The sequence below is a fragment of the Eurytemora carolleeae genome, unplaced genomic scaffold (genome assembly GCF_000591075.1).
Source record: "Eurytemora carolleeae unplaced genomic scaffold, Eaff_2.0 scaffold643, whole genome shotgun sequence".
NCBI classification, from domain to species: domain Eukaryota; kingdom Metazoa; phylum Arthropoda; class Copepoda; order Calanoida; family Temoridae; genus Eurytemora; species Eurytemora carolleeae.
In genome coordinates, this window is record NW_019396547.1 from 92,686 (window position 1) to 102,855 (window position 10,170).

A 10,170-nucleotide genomic window follows, 5' to 3' on the forward strand; every position below is an offset into this window, starting at 1 on the left:
ATACAATATGTTCCCTAGACTATCCATTTCAATTTCGAATTTTTTAAAGCTGTTAAATAAACTTTATAATGAATTAGGTGAATAAATGAAATCATTTGATTTATATTTAAATCAAAGTCATCATTTGTAAAGTGGAAGGCATAAAGTCTATGTGAAATGATCATTGGTCAATTATGAAACCAGCCTATTTCATAATTTGGTCCACTTTACACTTTTTTTCTAGTAAATTCCCCTCTAACACATATTCTCTTCTCTTTTTCAAAAGCTTTATAATGTTTAAAAGACACTGAAAAATGTTTAATAACATTGTTAAAGATTCTCGAACCTTGCTCAATATCGAAGTGCAAATTATCTGAATTTTTAGACTTGCTTAATGCTTATCAAATCAAATCCTGTACTTTGTGAGAGCCCATAGTTTAGAAAAGCTTTAAATGCATTAAATTCTAAAGAACAAAGCCGAATATGCAGAAAACAGTTCAGACATAAATTTTGTTGCAGAGTATGATATTAATATGATTCTACCTTTGATTTAATTACACTGAAAAATCTTTAACAAAATTGTTAAAAATTCTCCCTTTAAGTTAGTTTAGAGTGCAGACATTAAATGTTTTATATTTGTACACCGGATTTTTTAGATAAAAATACCTTTTCTGGATTCACATAAAGCTTTCTAAGATTCAAAAGAAAGTTAAAGTCTATTAACATGTTAGATATAAGAGACATCTAGTGGTTTCTAACTAAACTAGACATGAACTTGCAAACATGCATTATAAGTCCGATGATTCGATTCGACCAATAACATTGAATGTGTTTAGATGTCTGTCCAATAAGCGTAACTCTAGGATTGCCTGGGGTTAAACAAGCCCATTAAGCATGACTGCAGTGAATGGCCTGGGGCTTGACCTGGATACCAGTCAATTAAACCAAATGCAGGAAAAGTACCTGGAGGAAGGGGGGGTGGGTGCAATTCTCCAAAACCTTGAATAATATATGTTTAAAGAAAATTGTTTTCTTCAAATGTTTAAAGAAAATGGAGAAGGGGGGGGTCATGAATGACATATCATAATCTATCTAAGTCATCAAAGTATCATATTTTGTGAATAACCCATGTATTAATAAAAAAATAAATCACCAACCATCCCATACATTCCAGAGTCGGAAACTTAAGAGAGTTTAGATGAACGCGAAACCTGTTGACCCAATAATCCAACAGGATATGTACTATTATTTTACAATAAAACAGAAAAATACATAAAACCTTGTCTTACATCTGTAATTGAAACCCAGTTTCGTTTTGCAAAACCCTTTTTTAAGTTTACACATGCTAATCCCTCCCTTCCTCTTAATACTCCGTCTACCAATAAAAACAATATTATTTTATAAAACAAGTCGTTACGTTAACAACGAACCTTTGTTAGCGACGACCCTTCATTAACGATCGCTAACAAAGAGAGAAATCCTACCTTAAGGGCATCTGTACTTATCATTGAGTAGATTTTAAAAATATATCAAGAAGTTTTAGCTCCCCCACAACTATTCCACTTCATGTAAGACGACATTCAATATAGTTGCATGTATTTTTTTTTCTAAAAAACGATCGTTTTTAAAGAGTTTCTTTAACCCTCGTTCACGACAACCCTTTGTTAACGATCGTTAACGAGGACCCTTTTCAAAAACAATAGTTTTATTAAAAGTGACTGTTTTTAAAAAAAACTGTCGCAAAACGTTATTGTAAAAATGATCATTTTCAAAAACGATCATTATTTGTTTTCTAAAAGTTCATTGTTTAGAATGATCATTTTTTCCAAAAATGAAACAATTGTTTTTAACAACGATTGAAAAACGAAACAAAAAACGATCGTTTTCAAAAACAATCAACAACCCTACCTACAGGCCTAAACGACACTTTTTCGGGATCTTGTTAAATACGATTTCCAGGTTTGTACACAGAAAGGGTAGGGAGGATTTAATCTAATATTTTATTGTGAAGTCATTTAGCAAGAAGTGTGCAACATGTTTTTTTGCGAGATATGACAAATTATACATTTTTGAAAAGCCCTTGACACAGCAAATTCAAATGTGCAAAAGTGTTTGCAAATTTTTATAACCTAAATGTGTATTCAAGGAAGACTAAAATTGGGCGAAAACTGGAGAAATTCCTCACTTTTGTTACCCGGGGAGCGATTCATCCCAGACAAGCTAAAGGAATAAAGGAAATAAATAGTGAAACTATATGAGTTCATCAATTCCAGAGAAGTCGGAAAGACTATAAATCGAGGAACAAGTAGACTTCCTAACCCTTTCCAAACTTCCAACTTCTCCAAATTAACCATACCTTAACGTCAAAAGAGTTAGTTAAGGCCAACCAAGAAATAAGGAGGATGACAAGGTACAAAATTATTGCATGCTAATAGGCCTAGATTTGAGATTTAGCTTAGTAAACAATTGCAAAAACCTTCTCCCACCTGGGCCCTTACCATTCCAATCTGATTTAAAAACAGTTTGATCAGCTGTATAGAATCAGCATTCCTGATAACTGCAATAACAAAAGCAAAATAAAAAAACCATGACATGCCTAGTCTGGAAAATAAAACATATAGACACTGCATTTCAAGTGTAGAGTGTAGAAGCAAGGTGTCCACAACAAAATTCCAGAACCAAAAACATATTGGTGGTTATATAGACGTCCAAAAAAACTTCTCTTTACAATTTTTCCAAGAACAGGATGGAAAATTGAAGCAAGGAAAAAAACATTGGAAAATTAGAACTGTGACAGGGTGTGTGCAGACATCTAACCATAGTTTAAGTAGACGTAAATATTTCCATTTACTGATAGCTCATATCTCTAATTGGATAATAAGATAGATAGAAAGATAGATGTTACCGCCATACTATTTGTATTGGTTCAGAATAGACAACAAACACATAACTGAACCCTGATTGGATCAGGCGCTAATGGACTCGGCATACAGGAGTGGTGTGAGGACCCTGTTTAATTGATTTGACCAGCATCTATTTAATTAATACATATTGTTAAAAAAAATTTTTTTTTTAAATATTAAAAATGTGATAATTTCTTATCCTGGATATATACCATCATATTAAGCTACGCGGTAACTCATAATAGATGAGACTTCAGGTTAAAGATTTCCTTTCATTTGATAATCTGTGCAACTGGAAACTTGTTTCTATCTTAAAAAAATCAATAAACATTAAAAGGCTTCATTAATAACAGAAGACTAAGTTTTACTTGAAATCATCATATTGCATGAGTTTCAGGTAGTCTATACAGTCTCATTCTTTCTGGGAAACATTGGCAATATGTCTTCAGAAACGCACTTGACTAACTAATGTTAATTAATTTTAAATACTTGCACGCACAATTTCTATTTGAGATTAATGAACTAGGTTACAAAAAACTTATGAGATAAATGTTTGACTTTACAGTCTAATACATACATATTATGTACATATTGAAAGTTTATAGATATTTTAAATAAATACATTTCATAAAATTTGATACTTTTGGTCCCGCTGAAAGGACCGGACACACTTTTAGTTTAAAAGATGGACTGAGAAGTGAATAAAAAATATATCTGGTAAATGTAAGAGTAGATTCATAAAATAAATTATAATGCATAAGAGATTTCTTATACATATACGTCACAATATATACTAGCACATACAGGATACAGGATACAGGATATAGGATATAGGATATATGATACAGGATACAGGATACAGGATACAGGATACAGGATACAGAATACAGAATACAGAATACAGGATTCAGGATACATATAGGCTAAATCAAGAAATATATAGAACAGGAACGGCCATATCTGATGCGTCAAATCTATGTACTGCAATGGGAGGAGATCAAAACAAAGAATTCAGGGGCAAAACATCAATTATGTGGGAGGGGGGCTACTTAGGGTACATTTAAATGTGAATTTTAAGTGATAAATATGGTGTTTTCCCAAAGGCATTTTCCCAAGTGATAATTTCTCGAGTGGAAACTTCCCAAAGGAATTGAGTCTTTGTAACAATTCAGGATATGACAATTATATGCATTATTTTTACTTTGAAATTTAGGACATCATACCCATAATAGTTTTGACTATTTTATTGACCAAGTATCATCCAAAAAAATCTGCTTTAAGGGGGGTTTTAGGGCGGGATTTTAACCAATTTTTTTTTTTTTTTTTCATTTCAAACTTTTATTAACCATGATGCATTAAAGCCATTTTTTTATTCTCAATCAGCAACTTTCCAAAGGTTAGATTTGACCTTCTGAGGTGACGCAGGCTGCCAGAGGGACCTAGCTCTGTGGATATAACAGACTAGGGTTCGAGTGCTGCGGATAGAATAGACTAGAGTTCGAGTGCTGCGGCTAGAACAGGCTAGGGTTTGAGTGCTACGGATAGAACAGACTAGGGTTCGTGTGCTGCGGATAGAACAGGCCAGGGTTCGAGTGCTGCGAATAGAATAGACTAGGGTTCGAGTGCTGCGGCTAGAACAGGCTAGGGTTCTAGTGATGCTGCCGCTAGAACAGGCTAGGGTTAGAGTGCTGCGGATAGAACAGGCTAGGGTTAGAGTGCTTAGGATAGAACAGACTAGGGTTCAAGTGCTGCGGATTGAACAGGCTAAGGTTAGAGTGCTGAGGATAGAAAAGGCTAGGGTTAGAGTGCTTAGGATAGAACAGACTAGGGTTCAAGTGCTGAGGATAGAACAGGCTAAGGTTAGAGTGCTGAGGATAGAACAGGCTAGGGTTAGAGTGCTGAGGATAGAACAGGCTAGGGTTAGAGTGCTNACAGGGGTTCTCTAGTAAAGGATAGCATAGACTAGGGTTCGAGTGCTGCAGCTAGAACAGGTTAGGGTTCGAGTGCTGAAGCCAGAATAGACTAGGGTTTGAGTGCTGCGGATAGAACAGACTAGGGTTCGAGAACAGACTGGGGTTCGAGTGCTGCGGATAGAACAGACTAGGGTTCGAGTGCTGCAGATATAACAGACTAGGGTTTGAATGCTGCGGCTAGAACAGGCTAACGTTCAAGTGCTGCGGATAGAACAGTCTAGGGTTCAAGCTCTGCGGCTAGGACATGCTTGGGAAAATTTCTTTTTTGAAAGTACCTAATATCTTAATAGAAATGAAATAATGAATTTAAGAATTCCGATAATAAATTACAAATTATGCATTACACAATAATTTACTAGAGTATATTATAAACAGTGAATGTAAATACACTATATGACCCTTACTTACTTCATTCTCATTCTTACAGACTGTAATTTACAATTTAATTCTGAGTAATTATAGATTAAAATATATATTTACAATGTACAGTGTACATACAGTGAACTAACGGTATAGCCTAGTTTGATAATATATTCTTGATTAATATATATTTCAGATTTTTTTTGCTAAAAATCTAATTTCTTGGTTCAGCACATTTACATAATATGCCAAGGCTCAAGCTAAGTAAATAAGAAGGTAAGACAATTATTCAGAAGTCTAACTTTATATTTTCTTTAGTTTAACTTGTCAATGGTAAAGTATTAATAATAAACTTAACTTAAAAATGATAAATTGAATTTCTTAATTTAAAAACTACAATGAGGATTCCAACGCAAGTGGATTTTTACTAGCTCTCAATTGCGAGCCCTGTATATCCGCGCGATGTAGGACAATTCCGCACAATTCCACTCAATTTGAGAAAACTTTCGCGCAATTGCGCACAATTCCATGCAATGTCGCGCAACAGAATTCCGATTAAAACCTTTATTTTAAATTCAGTGTAATGAACTTAATTTTAAATGAAATACAACCAGTCGTAAAATACAAAAATTCGACATTAACAAACTTTTTTATCAAGCAATAACGCAGTCGCTGAGTATTTTGCAAAGATTATAACATTTGTTGCCACATATATAAGAAAAACCCCTGACGGCAATCAATTCTTTATTTTTTGGTTACTGCGGTAGATCCTGGGCAACACACATTTTCAAAATAGTTTTTCCTATATCTTTGCAACCAAAAAACGTAGACCTTTGATTTTTCAAGCTATGAATTCTGCTAGATGAAATAACAAAGATTAAAATATGAAAGGGTTAAACCATAAGGATGCAAAAAAATAGAAATTTTGAAATTTGAGTTTATGGCAAAGACTCAATTCCATTATAAGACATATATTTTTTAAATACATTATTTCCTGTTTATTTGATATTTAAACTAATAATTTATCGAAAGTTTATTTCTTTTTTTACCGTTTTTATAATTCCCTGCAGGCACCCGAAAGTTAGCGGTCTAAACAGGTAAAAAAACACTATTCCTTATTTTTAACATTTTCCGACCCAAAGGAACTGAGTTTTTGTCACAAACTAAACTGTGTAATCCCAATATCTTTACAATCTGATTATGCAAACCTTTGATATTTCAAATTTAGATTATTGGGTCAAACAGAGTTCATAGTTTAAAATATAAAAGGTCTACGATACTGGGTAGCAAAGATAAAGAGATTAGAAAAGTAGAGTTTGTGACAAAAACTCAGTTCCTTTAACCATTTTTTAAAACCTCCCTAGCACTCGAACTATAACATTTAGTTGTTTAATTTTATTCAAAACGAAGGACTTAAAAATTGGGCATTCCTCTACTTCAAAGTATAAACCCCATACATAAATTTAGAACCCCCCGCCTGTATAGGGTTAAGAAAAACGTTAGTTTTATTTCGTAATATTTTTTTCAAAATAAAATTTACTAAGTTAAAACAAAATTCTTATTTTTTACCTAGTTAAATTTTGTTTAAAAAGCTAATATGGCTCAAGACGTGTACTGTTTCTTTTTCAGACTCATTGTATTATGTAGTTGAGAATTCCTTTAACGAGCCCATTACCTCGTCATGCTACGGTTTAGCTTCTTAATAATTCTCAGCTTTAACACAGAAAACAAATGCAATTAAAGTTTTAATCAACGTTTTCTAATCCCTTCTCTGTGTTTTTATAGGATTAGTTTTCAAACTAATTAAAAATCTTGAGTTTTAAGCCAGGAGAGATATTCCCATATACCCACATAAAATATATTCTTTCGTAGATAAACGTTTTCTATGAATTGCTTAATAATTAAGTTTAAATGTTAACGGGTTCTTTATCTATATTTATACTTTGCATGTCTGTGTGTTTGTTTGTCAGTTTGTATCCAATAAACGTCAAAACGGCTGAAGCAATCGGGCCCAATTTTTGTATTGAATCTGACATGAACCAAGGGAAGGTTTATGTAAGCTCAAAATTACAAAGATTTGTGTCCAAAATTTGTTTGATTTTTGTAAAATTTGAAGATGCACAAAAAATATTATAAAAGCAGCAATATATTTTGTTATTGTTTTATATTGTACGACAAGGTTATGATGTAAATGAGGTGAACGCATCTTTTGTACTTCAGTGTTCTGTCTCTGGGCGGTTATGTAAACACAAGACGGATGTCGAAGTCTGACATGGGATCCATCTTTCCCAAAAAAATCAATGAGATATTATGGTCTAAGGAAACTATCATGTGAAATATCAAAATTTATTGCTTTTCACCTCCTCGGATACTAAACGAACACTGATGCATTTTTTCTTGTTTACAAATTCCGCCCAGAGAGAACTGGTTTCAATATGTACGCAAAGTATACGCAACTGCAATTAACTTTCTTTGCATTATAACCTTTCTCACAGATAGAGCCACAGCTTAAAGTTGAAATAGAATATTGGTCGCGAAGCACCCTGAGAGCCTAGTAATGGTAAATCTATAATACTAGGCTTTTAGGACGCTTCGAGCCCATCTTCTATTTCAATTGTTCATGAAATGTTCTCTTTGTATACATTGTAAAGCAAAACAAAATATAACATAGTCCTTAAGATTTAGTACAGTTCTATCCCCAGCTTAAGTTGAACCCATTTAGAAACACTGAATACATAACCGACCAAAATTAATGAATTTGAGCTACATCGCTGTATCATTTACTCTACGAAATAAGAACCACTGGAAAATTAAACGCCGTGCTGCGCCGTCGGGATTCAAAACTTTACGATTAAATCAATTGAAAAACAGTGGTTTGAACATGAACCTTCATAAATAAGATTTTGAATTAGCAGGATTAAATAAAGTTGTTGCACAACCAGCTTCTTATAAAGGAATGAAAAACGAAATAATAAATGTATTGCATGTTTCGCTAATATGCATTTTTAATGTCCTAGTTTTAATTGGATGTAATGCTCAATAACCCTTCTATTGGCATTTAAAGGATTAGTTGAATAACCCACGCTTAAAATGTTCAATACAAGGGTTGACAGTTTACTACCTTATTCACTGCTTGTTAGTTCAGTTAGTATTGTGCGAATATATAACAGTGACAATGTATTTTCAGGCTTTCTTAGTTGGTTATTTATATTTTTATTATAATTATTGAGTTCGTAACTGTAAACTTTAATTGGAAAGGTTTTACTTTTCTCTGATATCCTATTAATATGTTTCTGGTCTCTGATATCCTATTAATATGTTTCTGGTCTCGGATATCCTATTAATATGTTTCTGGTCTCCGATATCCTATTAATATGTTTCTGGTCTCTGATATCCTATTAATTTGTTTCTGGTCTCTGATATCCTATTAATATGTTTCTGGTCTCTGATATCCTATAAATATGTTTCTGGTCTCTGCTATCCTATTAATATGTTTCTGGTCTCTGATATCCTATTAATATGTTTCTGGTCGCTGATATCCTATTAATATGTTTCTGGTCTCTGATATCTAATTAACATGTTTCTGTTCGCTGATATCCTAATAATATGTTTCTGGTCTCTGATATCCTATTAATATGTTTCTGGTCTCTGATATCCTATTTATGTTTCTAGTCTCTGATATCATATTAATATGTTTCTGGTCTCTGATATCCTATTAATATGTTTCTGGTCTCTGATATCCTATTTTATGTTTCTAGTCTCTGATATCATATTAATATGTTTCTGGTCTCTAATATCCTATTAATATATTTCTGGTCTCTGAACTCCTATGTATATGTTTCTGGTCTCTGATATCTTATTGATATGTTTATGGTCTCTGATATCCTATTAATATGTTTCTGGTCGCTGATATCCTATTAATATGTTTCTGGTCTCTGATATCTTATTAATATGTTTCTGGTCGCTGATATCCTAATAATATGTTTCTGGTCTCTGATATCATATTAATATGTTTCTGGTCTCTGATATCTACTGATTTAACAAAGTTTGGGAGTTTGCGGCAGAGGAACGGATTATGTAGGATTTTCCCGTCCACTGTAAATACAAGGGTTCTCTAGTAAATACAGGGGTTCTCTAGTGAATACAGGGGTTCTCTAGTAAATACAGGGGTTCTCTAGTGAATACAGGGGTTCTCTAGTAAATACATGGGTTTTCTAGTAAATAAAGGGGTTCTCTAGTGAATACAGGGGTACTTTAGTAAATACAGGGGTTCTCTAGTAAATACAAGGGTTCTCTAGTAAATACAAGGGTTCTATAGTTAACACAGGGGTTCTCTAGTAAATACAGGGGTTCTATAGTTAATACAGGGGTTCTCTAGTGAATACAGGGGTTTCTAGTGAATACAGGGGTCTCTTGTGAATACAAGGGTTCTCTAGTAAATAAAGGGGGTCTCTAGTAAATACAGGGGTTCTATCGTAACTACCTACAGGGGTTCTCTAGTGAATACAAGGGTTCTCTAGTGAATACTGGGGTTCTCTAGTAAATACAGGGGTTCTCTAGTGAATTCAGGGGTTCTCTACTAAATAAAGGGGTTCTCTAGTGAATTCAGGGGTTCTCTACTAAATAAAGGGGTTCTCTAGTAAATAAAGGGGTCCTCTAGTAAATTCAGGGGTCTCTAGTAAATACAGGGGTTCTATAGTAAATACAGGGGTTCTCTAGTAAATACAGGGGTTCTCTATCAAATACAGGGGTTCTCCAGTAAATACAGGGGTTCTATAGTAAATACAGGGGTTCTATAGTAAATACAGGGGTTCTCTAGTAAATACAGGGGTTCTCTAGTAAATACAGGGGTTCTATAGTAAATATAGGGGTTCTATAGTAAATACAGGGGTTCTATAGTAAATACAGGGGTTCTCTAGTAAATACAGGGGTTCTCTAGTAAATACAGGGGTTCT